The 15,712-nt window shown below is 37.4% G+C and overlaps 1 protein-coding gene across 3 annotated transcripts in view; it reads left to right on the top strand.

Moving 5' to 3' along the window:
• LOC117204137 (protein split ends-like) overlaps window positions 1-15,712 on the top strand; it is a 381,520-nt gene that overhangs the window by 220,185 nt on the left and 145,623 nt on the right. The gene's annotated exons all lie outside the window — the stretch shown is intronic.

The raw sequence follows: 15,712 nt of genomic DNA, 5'->3' as shown, positions 1-15,712 counted from the left end.
AATTTGGTCATTTATCTGACGATCGATAGGAGAAAAACGTATTAAGTATGTACATGTTTATTGATCTTTTGATTTAAAAAGAAGATATCATCGTTTTAATGGTAAAATTAAATAAGTTAGAAACGCGGGTCTAATTGGCGATATATCGTGTTTGAGAACTACCCCTCTGCAAGAATGAAAGGAGAACGTGGCTTATCGCGTTCGCCTCCCGTAATCTTTATTTATATACCTTTGAAACTTCGAGTGTGCTAATCAACATATTTCTAACATATTAGTATCGACAAACTTCTTTTGCTTGCCAAAATAACTAGCTCTCTGCGAGTTACGTAGGAGCCTGAACAACGCCCACGCTTTAAGAGCCTTTACAACACCAGCCAACGATTTAACATAGGTGTAATAACGTGGTGAACATGTTTATCCATTAAGCCGTGCGAAGAAATAATTAAACAGGCAGGTAGACACGACAGAAACTGTGAGAGGGACAGAGAAACGGAGAAAGGGAGGAAAGGTGGTGGTCGAAAATAAATGAGCGCGGGTTGTCGGCTCAGGAGAAGATCGGCACCGACGATAACGCCGGAATAAAACCATAATATTCGGGAAGAAAAAAATGTAAAGCAGCGTCATTTAAATGCGTGTAACGAAAAGAACTATGCACCGAGCGACGAGGGGGTGGTTGACAGGGGCTCGCACAGGGATTCGCGAGGAGATCAGGGGTCACCGGACACGACACGATCGCGTGAGATTAGGCTCTTTCATGTGTGACTCACGCTGGCAGGGAAAGTAAATGAGTGCAACTGCACCGGTACTTCTCCTTCCTTTTTTTTCTCCCCTGCCTCTTTCTTCTCCTTTTCCTTCGTCTGCTTCGTATCGCGACCAAACTTCCCCCGTTATTGCACACCGACCCTTTCACTCTTTTCACGTACGGCAATCGCGGCATTAACTTATCACCGGTCACACGCACGCCGATCGAATCGGGGAACGCAAACTCGAGACCCTCCTTTCTCCCTCTTTCTTTTTTCTTTTCTTCTTTATTTTTTGTATTTTTTTTTTTTTTTATTTTGTACGTTTCGTTCTCTCGTTTACTCCAGCGCGACATACGGAATAAACTTTACTTACTTTACTACTTCCTCGCGTGGGAACCGCGTACTCTTTGCTCACCGTATAATTTTACGAAGACTGAGAAAACTGGAGGATTTATAGCGCGTTAATAGAGACTTATTTTTCCTTAAATATGAAAATTTCGTTTTCTATCTCGGATTTATAGTTGCAAGGTAAAAGGTATTTAAACATTGCTTGTAGACCCTTTTATGAGTATATTGTGTGTTATATGAAACATTTTGAAATTTCATTAGCAGTGCAACGAGACCCAGTTATTATGGTTATACTGTTTCTACTGCAGACAAAGTTTACGGAAATTACAGAAGTATTTAAACGTTCGTTACATTAATAAACCTCGATAATACCATATTTAACATTTATTCTATGCCCAAGATAGTTATTTCATGTTGTACAGTAATTTTGTACTAAATTTATGTTATAATAGATATCTGTTAAATTTTACACACATCTTCAAATCGGTTTCAAATTATACCAATATAGTCGTCAGTCAAATGTTTTACACAACACATACATACATATGTATAATATGGACATAAAAATTTTTTGTGCTATGTACTTTTGTGAGTCGGTGTAGCTATAACGGCACCACTAAAATACAAAGGTTTAATTAAACCAAATTTTCAAACTCTTAAAAAGTAGCAAATATTCTCGTCCATGTTGCAAACTTTAGAATGGTTAATTACGTATAGTTATCCGTAATACACAGTTTATCCGGGACGTGTAAAGGATTTCTTTGTTATTTACGAGGTTGCACGGCGTCGTTGTTAGCAACCGAGGCAATTACACCGTCGTTACACTGCAATTATACAGTAACCAAAACAGCCCGTGCCCTTCTCTCGCGTAGCGCGATAAATTCAATGTGTCTGATTAGGGGTTGAATAGAAACGACCTTGACAGCACCCTAACGCACGACGTAATGCGTAACTTTGTTACTTCTATCCAGTTGAGATCTTTATGCGAGAAAAACTGCGACTGACTTGAAGAAAAAGCTTCTGCTAGCTGGAAATAAAATGTTGTTCAAGTTGAATATATTTCCATTGAATATTTATGAAAGAAATATTTATGAGAAAGATTTTTCAGACAGTTTGTTAATATGTATGAATTTCGTTCGATGTTCAGTTACGTTAACAATCTATTTCAAGTTTTCATATATAGCCCCCTTTTTTTTTTTACAAACCTATCGTACAACTTAATATTCACGAGATTTTGCATATAAATTGTTTTTATTATAGAGCTGAAGTTAAAATAATTTATACATAAATATGTTGACGTGTTTCTTTTTTTTTATTTGACATATAACAATCTGGAAATAAAAGTTTGTTTTGTAAACGTAAATTAAACATATTTGGGAATGTATAATAAAAAGTAATTATTAGACTGTGAATATTTATGGAAGTTCAAATTTGAATAAGGACAATTAATGAAATGGAACCTAGATAGAAAATTGCTTTACGCAGTAAGAATTATAACTAATAATTATTACATTAATTAAATATAGGCATTTTTGCACGTTGAAAATTGTTATAAACGCGTAAATACCAGCAGTTTGGTAATTATGGATATTAAAGAAGATTTTAATTGATATTTTCATACTTTGTAGGAAAACCAAGACTAATTTCATTAACGTACAAACGACGAATCAGTTTGTACATAAAATTTCGCTACAACTATTCCCTTTCATACTTTTAAGCGAGTCATCCTTTTTCTGTGTGTTTTATCAATAGACAATATCATTTATAACTATTTGATATTATCGTAAGTAATAATTTGAAAGTACGTATTAACGGATATTATCTTCATATTACATTCGTTTCTCTTCTAAAGCGAAATGCTAATCATATTTGACTGAATGTAATTTAAACATATCGAGCCATATTTCGAATTTCAACGAGTACTTTTACTTACGTGCGGCGAGATAGATTATCGAACGTACGTGAAAATATGTTTCACCTGCCCTTATTAATAAAAACGTCTTTTCCATTTCCTTTTTACACTTTAATAACGTAATTGCAAAAAATGCAATCCCACTTTGGAGAACAAGGTTACCCCACAAATTGACCGCACAGTCGAATTAAAACTCGAATTCATTAACCTTCGGGTAGCCAGGAGTATTATTATACTAATGTACTACATCGAAGCTTATTAAAAAGAATTCCTCGGAAGGAACACCATATGTATTTGTGGCGATCCAGCGTTCATTTCATGCACGTCTTAATTAAGCGCATACCACTTGCAACCTGCACAAGAGTTGCAGAGCTCGTAATTGTACATTAATTCCGTGAATCATTCGGTGCGTACAAGAAGGGAGATCGATCGGCGGGGTAGTGCTGCTCGCTCGTTTCGTCCGGGCTACAAATTTATGCGGTATTCCCGGTGCATATTCGCGATATCGAGGGTCGATGAGCACGAGTTTCAGTGCGGAAGTCACATAATTAATGCTTTACGGTCTGTTTTTCGGAACGATCGACCCTCTGCTCCGTCTCGCGAGCAGCCAGTAATTCAGGCAAGTCGAACAGGCATCGGTAGCCGCTTTTCATTTAACCACGCGGCTACGGTTGCGATCCTTTCGATTTCACGCCGCATCGGCCGAGATCGACACCGATCGATACGGGAAATTATTGGTTCCGCGCGTATACACACTCTCTCTGCAATCTTTTGATCCGCTTCATTCGCATCGTTCCTCGTTCCCCTTTGATTCGGATGACGTGCAAGTGATTTCGCCCTACCTTATGAATATTCATGCGCCGCCGTGTTCCTCTGTAAAATCGCTAATTATTCGATTTACACTCGCTGAAGCTTAATACCGTCGAGTTTCAAGCTTTTAATGCAAGGTTCGTATCATTTGTTAAGTTGCTGGGGTATGCTTCATAGGGTGACGTATATACCTAATTATTTTTCACGTTGAAGCCACGAATGGAGTAATGTATGGCTCGAAAGTTCGATGGTATTATGAAGCAAATATGGGATGGTTATTTTCATTGCCTTTGAAAATTATTTTTCTCTAAAGTAATTATGATTATACGTATTTTTAGTTCTTTGATATGTGTTTTCATGTATTAGTTACGTTCTTGCGATAAATAAAAAATTAAAGGACGTTTAGGAAAATTGGAGCAGCACATATGAGGAGAATAAAGTAAAATTAGGAAAAAGATAATTTTTTTTAATAGTTTATTTTTTTGACTAGTAAGGAAATTATTACGATAAAAGAGACTACTCAGTCAGCTATAAAGGAGCATTTGTGAAATTTTAAATAAGAGCATTTCTTAATTTTTTCGAGATACAAAACTGATTAAATATACACGGTAATCTCGTGTTTTATAGTTTGGATCATAAATCTAAATATAAAATCTAAAATGTATTTCTTAATTGGTATCGTTATGCATAGGTGATTACAATAATTCAAATTAAATTTGGATATGATAATTTAATTTCTAGATGTTTAATTTTATTTTATATTTCACATCTTGTGTGAATAATGTGCATTTTTTACATTTTTAAAATACAGATACAAGATAAGATGAAATAGGTGAAGTGATTAAAAAATTAAACAATTTAACCCACACTTTTTTGTGTCATCGACAGTCCAATGATATTAATGACCGTTTAAAATCCACACGGATTAGGTCTATAATTTAATAAATAAAAGGATAATGATGCGTGAAGAGACAATTTTTTAAAAATTCATCTCAAGATTCACAATTATTCGTACCTTCTCGCGATAAAGCAAATCATCTGTTGTGTCAGAATTTATATACCAACTATCTATACGCCCGCGTAATAAAGTCGAGTTCATAAAAAGCAGAGTTGATCACTTTGGATTGGCTTCAATTATTACATAGATATTTCGTAAGCATTTTTATTTTACGATTTCATGCTATCTACGTAATAAAAAGCGTACCCAATTTCATATTTCGTAAATTACTTGCTGCAAGGCGAAACGAATCGATTCGCCGATCTCGATTTCCTTCGTAGCCCCGATTTCCTGTGTGCCCGTATTGTACGGTCGTGCTTTTGGCCGTTTCGTTCTTTCTTTCTTTTCTTTTTTTACTTGGCATCGTCCTCGTTTCGACCGATTGATCGTCGTATTAAATTGTTGCTTCGTTTCACTGTTTCAGGTAAGAAAGGAATACGAGGGTCGCAGGCTCACGGTTCTACAATTATTGTTTATCCCACGGTAAAAGGTAATGGAGTGTAATTGCGCGTTCTCGATTAAAGGAGGAAATTGGTTGTTCCAGCTGGGCCGGGTTACACGATTGTTCGTTATGATCAGGGAAGGGGAAGGGTGAGGGATAGATTTGATCCACGAATTCCAATCGCATCGATCCGACTATTATATTTCGCGAGTTATCTTCGCTTTGACGATAGAGTTTAATCCTTGCCGATATTATCGGAAATTTATGGCCGCGTGATAGGGGCGAACGCTGCTTCTACGTAATTGATTAATCGCGAATCGATGCGAAATACGTGGATTTCGTAGCCAGACCGAGGAAATCAGATTTGTATCCGTGAATCGTCGAACACCGTTAATATCTGCTTCGAATTACTAGCTGTAACCGGTATAACTGGTACATTTAATTTCTGGCATGCTTGTAATCGACTTTCGATTACTTGATGTCGAATCGGACATTCATACAGCGCAATATTATAGGACAGTCAAACGAAGTCTAAATATTCGAGAAGACAGATGAATAGTCGTTCGGTCGATTTTACGAGATGAGAATGTTCAGTGTTTTAAAAACAGAATAAAAATTTCGATCGTTTTCAATATGTCATCACAACTGTGTTTTGTTAGCCATGGTTGTTTTTTTTTTTTTTTTTTTTTTTAAATGGCGGAAGAGTTTATTAATTTGATTAATGGATTTTATTGTGTATATACATGGGTACTCTTTTACTGACTATTTGCAATTAGCTTTAATCCATCATATATGACAGATTTACATTATGTAAGTGGGTCATTTAGATCTTTGAAGATATACGCAGAAATAATATACATACTATATTTGGTGAAATACGTACATAGCTTTTTTGACAAATCTTTCTTATATGTAAATTTTGTTAAATGTAGATTACGTAGATATCATCCGACAAATTGATATTTTCAACTCTGAATATTTAAAAAAGATCATTTGTATCGTACATGAAGCGAAGCGGTTGAATGATATTTTAGACTCGAAAGAACCCACGTATTCAATACATAATAATTCAGTATAACAATTCATCAATTTGATATAATAAAATTAATCTCTAATTTCTCCGTCTCACGTACCGGTCGTATTTTTCAATTAATCAGTTTTGATCAAATGTATCATTCACTGTTTTATTTGTCATTCTGTTTTGTTGTTATTCCATTCTACACACGCTATAAACCATTCTTCGAGTTTCTCTCAATTCTTGAACACGATTTAACATATTCTCATCGCGTGAATTTGATCGCAATTTTTCATGACGAATTCTGATTAATCGTGCGTTTCCTTGATAATTATGGTTAAACTACCATGTTTTACATGAAACTAGCAGATGTCCCAATACTCATGAACTTTGGAGAGCATCGTTGGCAATAGAACAATCATTTAATACGAATTCCATGAACGAGACTTCTACCGCGTCCCCTTTCGATACAGTAACACCTGTAGTGGCAGTAATAGCGACGATAACAGTAACGCTGTCGACGCATCGTGTGGCATCGTCCAGACCGACGGTACCGGGGCTACCAGGGTTTCCTGTCCGTTTTAATTGGGTTATTAACGGGTGCGAGCGTTTCCTGCCTCCTGTGACAAACCCGGGGCTTCGAAACGGCCGACCTCGCGCAGCTGCTGCCTCGTCGCGTAGCTGCGCTACCGGAAACCAATCTGTTCCGTTTGTCTTTCCTTTCGTTGCTTGCCTGGCCGTCTCGCCCGCCCTGGACATAAATATGCATCGTGCCACTTAAATATTACACGGCTGGATATATTTGTATCGGCTGCTATAAGAGAACCGTGACGACGAACTTTCCACTCCTCGTTTTCGGTGCAGCAGGACAGTTGCGAGCTGCGAGACGCCCTCCTCCATTGCTTACAATCAAGAGACTAATGCTGCGTTCCTTTCGTTGCGTTTTGACATACGGTGAACAGCTGCGTGATGGATATTTATCGACGTGTCAAGGAGAATTGCAATGGCCGTTTACCGTTTGATTGTTTCATTGAACTCTAATTTACGAGCGTATAATCTATAGATACTGAGTGCAGTTAAAGACGGATAGAAACCTAGAGACAGATCTTTCGGGCTTATAAAATACTTTCGTTAATGAGAGTCGGATTTATTTGTAAGCATTGCTTTGTATATACTATATTTATGCTTTAGGGAATGTTTATTTCATATAGTTTTCCATCATTTCGTCAATCGGTGTACCGTATTGTCTAAGGTGCGTTATGGGTTCTAAAATAAAGATATACACAAATAAAAAAAATTATTGGACGAAAGTTCCCCGTAAATTTGAAAATTAATCATCTTTGAATTAATGTTGATTGTCAGTTTTCATTTTGCTCTGGTGAACTACGACGAAGCTGGATAGAGATTGTTTGCACTGGAATTGCGATCTCTTCCTTCAATATTTTTGTTAGCTTTATCTTGTTGATGGATTTTTTCGAAACTGGACGCGTCTAAATTTAAAGAAACACGATATTAATTAATTAATTGCGATACACGTCGGTTCAATTATTTTCCATTAATTTTCTATTCAACTAATTCATCTTTAACTTCTTCAATATAAATTAATCAACGAAAATCAGGAGCTTCACGTTATTGAATATTCGCGCAACGTACTATACTCTCGCGTTAAAAGGATCATTATACGATACAAGAAACTCAGTCCCAAGCTACAATGCGTTACATATCAATTTCATCGAAGAGCAACGAAAACCTTTCGCACGCAAACCGGGTCGAAGCCTCGTTCCCTATTCGGTCGAGCACCATAATTATTCGCGGCGTTGTTTCCTATAAGCGACGATTGATTGCGTGCCAGCGCGAAAGCTGTCCTCGTGCACCTTCGACCGCGGCGGATTAGTTGTTCGCGTTATATAACGGGTCTCCATTCGCTGCCGATCTATTTCCATCGAGACGAAGTTATTTCGAATCGTTCATAAATGATTCATGCGCGTGGTATTAACACCGCGGAGAGGCAAGAAACGATGAAAAAGAAAGAAAAAGAAGAAAAGGGAAAAAGCTGAATTGTCCTCCCTCCACCGTATTCGGTGTTTATCCATAAAACGAGTCGCCGATCGACGACGGGAACACACCTCGGGACGTTTCTCCACAGTGCAAGAACAAAAGAAGCAATTGGCCACGTCGGCATCCTCGCCGAGGATTCCCATGCATATGGATTAAGACGCTCCACATCTCGTCGAGCCAAGGTGCAGGATACGTAATCCTGCTGGCGCGCAAGCAAATCATGTTTATTCAGGAACGTATACATAGTAATAGAGGGAGTCATCTCGTGTGCGTACGATCGTAAATGTATTTGTGCTCATGCTAGCACGGGTTATATCGGTGAAGGTGTGTCACGGAGACCAATGTGTCTGGTGAACGTATTCGCTTAGTGCCTGGACACTTGGATAGTGATGCGTCCGAAGGTCGATGATTGTCGTTTAGTTTTTACGAGAATCAAATCGGGTCTTCTCACGTGTTTGTCTCCTTTTTACGAGAGGCCAAATGCAAATAAGTAAGAGGCTATGAATATAGTTGCAGGAATCTATTCGTACGTCGGTTTAATTGAAGGCGGTTAGGAAAGAAGCTAGCGTAAAGCGATGAAATGACTTCTTCTCTCTTGGCTAACTCTTTAGGGAAGGACTGTTTCTTATTTCGCGCGTTGAGATCGACCAAGTGTTTTTAAGAGAGAGGGATGTACAGTCGTGGCCTGAATACATTTTTCACGCGCTTAAGGTTTCGTTAAAATTACGTGAAAGTAACATTTCTGATTAGAGCGCTGACTGATTGTCTTCGCTTTTCATCTGCATTCGGATACAGATACTATATCGAATATAATAATATTCTATAAAGACTAAGAAGCGATTGTTGTTATTATATCTTTTTACATATGCTTAACAAAGTTGTGTCTTTCGCCTCGATGCAAATCTCGTTCCTTCGATTTTTATCCGAGACCTTAAACGGGAGGTTGGTTCAATCTCTGCGCGCCTCCCGATCCATCGGTCGATCGTTTAACAAAACTGTCTCAGTTTTTGCCCGTTTTTCCTCCGATCAACCACCGGATTATATCCAGACAGATTAAACATTTGAACGGGATCAACGGGTCTAATGAAATTTGCCGCTCCTCCGCGAGAAGGGAAATTCCATCGTAGCTTCGAACGTTTACAGAGCTAATAGTTTAACATGCGTTTCTGTCGGTCGCGGCCGGAATTTTCAGCGGCGCGTCGTCTCGCGAAACTCCCTTCGGGGATCCAATAAAATTTCTCATTTGCACGACGGCGGCTTGTTGACTTTCTCCAACGCGTTGGCGTGACTTTCGCCGCGATCCGACACGACATATACGACTCGCGTCGATTTGACAGTTTCGCGATTTATAGACGGAAACGTGGCCTCTTTTTTTCCCTTCTTTTATTTTTTCTTCCACCAACGACAATTCGCTCGTTAATTAACGAGCAAACTGTCTGTCGGCGAGGTGGCCTCCTTTTTTGGTTACGGACACAAACGCGGCTGTCATATTTCGTGGCGGCCGGTGCTCGAAACTTGCCAGGGTCTTAAGGTGTACCGGCAGAGGCGAGCTGCACGCCGTATAGGCGCGTATGCACCGCGAACAATGCATATTCATGAAGCGCCGTGCATATTTACGAGCGGCTGTTCGCTCGGGATCCGTGGCACAACTTTACAACGCTTTCGGTCTCGGCCATCCTCGTACAAAGGAAACCGTGCCCTACCCAATACGTCGTCGCTCGATATAGTGTTTCTAGATCGAAACTTGCTTGTCGAGGAAGCTCGATCTCACCGTTTCGTACAGATTCTGGATTTTGCGAAGATGAATCCTGCGACAGAAAAGAGGCGAAGGTTAGATGTTCTCGGAATTGGTTGATCGCTTGTAAATCGATACGAATATTTTAGTAGATTTTTCATTATCTCTGTGATACGATATAACTTTATCAAACGCGTGGTAGCAATTTTACGTATTAAGTAATCCAATTAAACGCGATTGTATATGAAACAATTTATATTTATAAAATCAACAAAAGCAATTTATAAAATCATGCTCACGAGCTCACAAGGCGTAACGATCGTACGATTCGCGTTGTTGTCGCAAAGTGGTTAACCATTTATCGATTACATTATACTAAATTCGAAAGAACATATTTTGAACAAATTTTCTGAACTATTTCTACTTCCTTTGCTCCTTACGTTCTTCCTTCGTTCGCTTTCGTGTTAACGGAGAGTTTTCGTGAAATTATACAGCAGATGTAACGTTTCAAGTCTGCAATTGAAATTGCGTGGAAAGAGCGGCGTTTAAACGAATTTACCTGGAAACTGACTGTTCCTGGACTCTGTTAATTTCAGCCTCGAGCACGACTGCCAGTCGCCCTTTATCCTCTAGGAGCGAGCGCATCAATTTCCTTCAATTAATTACTGAAACGGCGGTGTAACAATTCCGGCGGTGGGGTCGCTCTATTCGTGAAATTCAGGCATGTCCTTTTATCGCGAGCGTCGTGAAAATTAGGTCAATTAAGCGGCAATTACCGCGAATGCGCTCGAGCGGGGACACGTGCGCGAAAATCATTAGAATGTTCGCGTCCAAAACGAGAAGAAATATCGTGACAATACGCTGCGTCCGGATCGGGGTTGCTCTAAAAAGGAAGAAAGTACAAATAAGTCGTCCGGTGGAACGATGTTATTAAAAGTGGCTAATTGCCCCGCTTTATTATTGTCGGCCTCGTTGGCAGCCTCGAATAGGCGAGAGGCTGTTTTTCATCCGGCAGAGCTAATTAATGATCCGCGCTTCGAAGGGAAGGAAAGAAAGAGCGAGTAAGAGAAAGGGAGACAGAGATAGAAGAAGAAGGAACTCACGAAGAACTGAACGCACTCGTTAAAGCGCTTTATCGGTGGACGCTTGCGGAGTAAATGTTGTCGAGTGCGCCACTTTGAGCGTTACTCCTTTTATATTTTATCGATGGAGATTCGTATAATCGCGACGATGCCGACTAGAGAAAAGAAAGAAGCTCTCGGGCTCGGTAGAATTTTCCTTTAATTACATTAGCTGCACGAGAAAGCGCCCTACCAGTCGAGCTAATCAAGATTGATCGATCGATCGAACGATCGATTAGGGGCTCTACCCGCCTCCCGTTGTGCAAGAAACATTCTTTTTAAAACATATACTTTCAGAATTAATTGTTTTGCCCGTTGAACCGCGATACCCACGTTACCTCGAACTTTATTCGCAACGTTCATTTTCCACCGGCCGCTTATTAATTATGTTCCTTTTCTTCGTTGTTTCACCTCGACAACCGCCGGAGACTTTTACGGTTGGCATGCCTTTCATCCTGTCACGCTCGCCGTCTAAAAAAAGATTAATTAATGGTAAACACTTTCCTTGTTTTTACGGACATAGTAATAACGGAGATAAATTTAATTACGTCGAGGGGAGAGACCGCTTTTTTAGCGACTTGGAGTTTTCACGTTTTAATGCGCCAGCGGCGGTAACGATCGCAATGATTGCTTCCATCTGGGCGAAACAAAAATTGCAGATTGCAAGCCGTTACGAGTTCCCAGTTTTTTCAAGAACAGCAGATATACCTAGTATTAGTAATTAATTAAGCTTTAATTAAGTAGAAGAACATCGTATCCTGAATATATGGTATCGGTACGTTTATTAAATAGTTCACGTTTCAACGTTGTGTTTCTTTAAACTGTTATTCATTTTTTCTATGAATTAGATTTATATTATATTTGTATTTATCTATATAAATTCTAATAATATATATATTATATATATTTTAGTTATTGATAATAGTGTTAATATTGAATGGTATACTATGTGTCGATGGTCTATATCATAGTATCATTTTACGATATTTCTTTAAACATAATTTCTTTTAAGAGTATTTTTCAAAACATTATTTCGATAGTAATAAGCTAAATAAGAAACTAGGATCTTACATAGACGTAAGTTTATAAATTTCTTCCCATCAGAACTATCAAAGATATTATCTGATGAACTGCAACAGACGAAGAAATCCTTTGAGTATTTCAAATTGTTAACAATCTACCGGAACGCGATTGCGAAGATCTAAATTTATTTGACTTTTGATAGACAAGTTGCTTGATTTCCTTTGATCTGAGAGATATTTCTTTTAGCGTGGAACTTTGAAATGTTACAAATCCGAAGTTGAAGTCAAATGGAGTATTTTTGGTTCGATATTTATGTATTCTTTTTGAACGACATTCCGCAAAATAAAATTTCATCATGAAACAGGACCTGTAACGAGAAAATCTCGTGCTTTTGAATTATGTGTAGCACAACAGTATAAATGAAAAACGACATGGAAACTTATACAAGATGTAATAAAGTTATAATTTCAGAAAATTACAGAAAATACTTTCACTGTAATTACAAGTTAACTTACATAACTATATACAGGTAGAAAACTGGGAATTTAATATTTTAGAGGAATTGAGAAAGGTAAAAAACGTGTAGTCAGTGTGGAAGTCAAAATTGAGAAAGGTAAAAAACGTGTAGTCAGTGTGGAAGTCAAAATAAATTTTTTGTATCGCAACGATATATTAAAATATCGTATCACGAAGATAGTCTATTACCAATATTAATAAAAGATAATATAAGTCGTAGAATTTCGTTTTTTCTTTTTACACGAAGTGTCTTTTTTTTTAGTTTAAACACATTCACAGTTGTAAATTATAAATTAATGTATGCATATATTTTTACATATAACTATCTTGTTCCACATTCTCTAACGTATTCATGGCTGCAGTTTAGCTGCATTATCTGTTGTAGATAAATAAATGAAGTTGCAAAAGCATATATAAATATGAAAGTATATGCTAACTACATCACATGAAAGTATCGACTTTAGAATCCGTATTACTTAAATATTTTTTTATCTTGCTTGATTATACCTTCTATAATATACGAACAAAAAAAGTACTTTAATATTTAAATATGTTTTACATTAGATGGCAACTCCATTCCAAGTCATTCGTATTAAAAATGACCATCAAATGTTATTACATCGAATTACTTAAAAAAAAAAAAAAAAAACACGTACGTAAACAGGTTTAAAAAAGTACGACCAATATTGTTTAATCTCTTGATTGCATCAAGGAAAGGGTTTCTCATTTAACTGGATCTTATACTTTTCGCTTTCTTTTCTCTCACACTCGACAGAGCATTTTATTAAAATTAAAAAAAAAGACTCGATATAATGGACATTGTTAATAATTATGCGCGGCCTTCTTCTGATATTCCACACATCGTTGGAAATTTTATTACTTATTCGACAGAAGGCAGTTCGAAACTTAACATGGAAACTGTCTCACGGTGAACGGTCGCCCTGTTGCATATTCGGCTTTTTGCATTTTTATCGACATGGTTGGATTGCCGTAATTAAACGTCGACGGTTATCGGACACGATAAAGTGTAATTTTAATTGTGTTACCCGCGTGAAAAGATATTAACGCGTAATTGATTCGAGGCTGGTTGGAAATTAGCCTCGAAAATATAACCCTGACCGCGAGTTAATTCTTATCGATGGAGACCTCTTAAAATATTATTAACACCAAATACATGGCCGCCGGTGATTAGCGAAGATTACTTTCTTCTCTTCGCCCCGCGAACCACCACTTTTTGTTCCTCCTTTTCCTTTCGCCTTCATTTTTCTTATGTCCTTCCATAAATAACCGTAATTCGTTGCCTTTAAACGATCGCTCGGTTATCAGGATACAATATTCCAGTTATTTTTCAGTGATAACTTTATATCGGTACGAAAATTTATTAACGTGTTCTCAAATATATTAATTGTACGAAGTTTATATATTTTTCTTTTATAGAATTATGAGAAAAAATTTGTGACGTAGTTGAGCTTGCAGATTTTAATAAGATCTTCTGCCTGTCATCATCAATAATCACATAAATGTTTTCACCACTAATAATCGCACTAAATTTTTCTTGTCGGCATTATGAACGATATATCAAAAAAGCTTCCCCAATCTCTTTTATGCAAATATATACAGGATGCCCGAGAAGTGTCTGTGCAATCTTTCGGAACGCTAACCGTTGAGTATTCACTGTCCAATGCAACCTTTTCAGAATGGCCAAATTTGAAACAAATATCATTCGTTCGAGAAAGAACTCCTTCACCTTAGGATAATTGACTTGTTCACACAAATTTTCCAAAAATCTACAAACTGCGATTTACCAATTATTCTCGGTTATTATGACGATTATAACAAATGCCAGCAATACCTAGATAAAAAAAAAAAAAAGAAAAGAAAGATGAATTTCTACCGCAATCGCGTGAAGGGTGTTACCTAGCAACGCATCTCTTGACAAGATTAAAAATTATTGCATTTGGCGTATATGACGATGTGTTCGTGTTCACGAACGTTTGCTCTCGTCAAGTTTCATCGTATTTGGCTGGCGAATATATCCGTATTCGCGATGCAACAAGTTTTACGCGTGCATAGATACGCGGCATCGGTGAAATTTTAATCGGATTATATGAAAAATTTTCTGACGCGTCGGCATCGACAGGGATGCATTTTCGTGCGCGGTTATTTGCGCGGTCCTCAAACTTCGCGCCAAGATAATTGTATAAAATAATTGAATAATCATGACAGAGGCTGTTGCACCATGCATGACACCACGACTGCCTGTCATGCTCGTAATACGTATGGAAATTTTCATTTCGGCCGAAGTCGCCGGTTTATTGAATTGACGGCTGAAAATTGATAGCGCTTTTTAATCTCGCTCACCGTCAACCGACAAGTTTTTCTCCTCCCATCCTTTTTTCTCTTTCTTTTTTTTTTATTATTCTTTTTACGCGAATAATCGCGCGGTTCTGCGAAATAGCAACTGTTCGTGTTCATTAATTCTCCGCGGAATTGTTATACATTTTTTTTAGTCATGCGTTGAAAGTAATCAACTACTGCCGGCTTATAGAGTGTTTATTTACAATGAAGGTTATTTTAGCCAGGTTATTTTCCACTTGCATTAAAATTTCTATCTTCGAAATACATTATTCTCGACATTTGCAGAATATGTTTTCTAATTGTTATATATGGAAGTTCCTATTTTTGAAATGTATTAGTTTAAAGTTATAGTTATATTTGAGAAAGGTGGCCAAACTTATGGGAGTTTACAAATTTTAATTACAAGTATCGTCTACCGATTATTTTACTTTAATTAGCGATTTGTTAAGATCAAGTTTTGTTTATTTATAAGCACCGCTCTAATGAGTACTTATCGCTTTTGTCTGTTAACTCATTTAATAGAAAAACCAGCGGCGAGATAAATATTTTAAATAATTACTTTATTATCTGGTTGTGTACTTTTGAACATTGATATAAAAAATTGTTGCACGAAGAATATCAGAAAGTACAGAGA

Source organism: Bombus bifarius, unplaced genomic scaffold (assembly GCF_011952205.1).
Source record: "Bombus bifarius isolate JDL3187 unplaced genomic scaffold, Bbif_JDL3187 scf7180000007977, whole genome shotgun sequence".
NCBI lineage: Eukaryota > Metazoa > Arthropoda > Insecta > Hymenoptera > Apidae > Bombus > Bombus bifarius.
The sequence above is the reverse complement of the archived record's forward strand: the minus strand, read 5'-3'. Positions and strand labels throughout refer to the sequence as shown.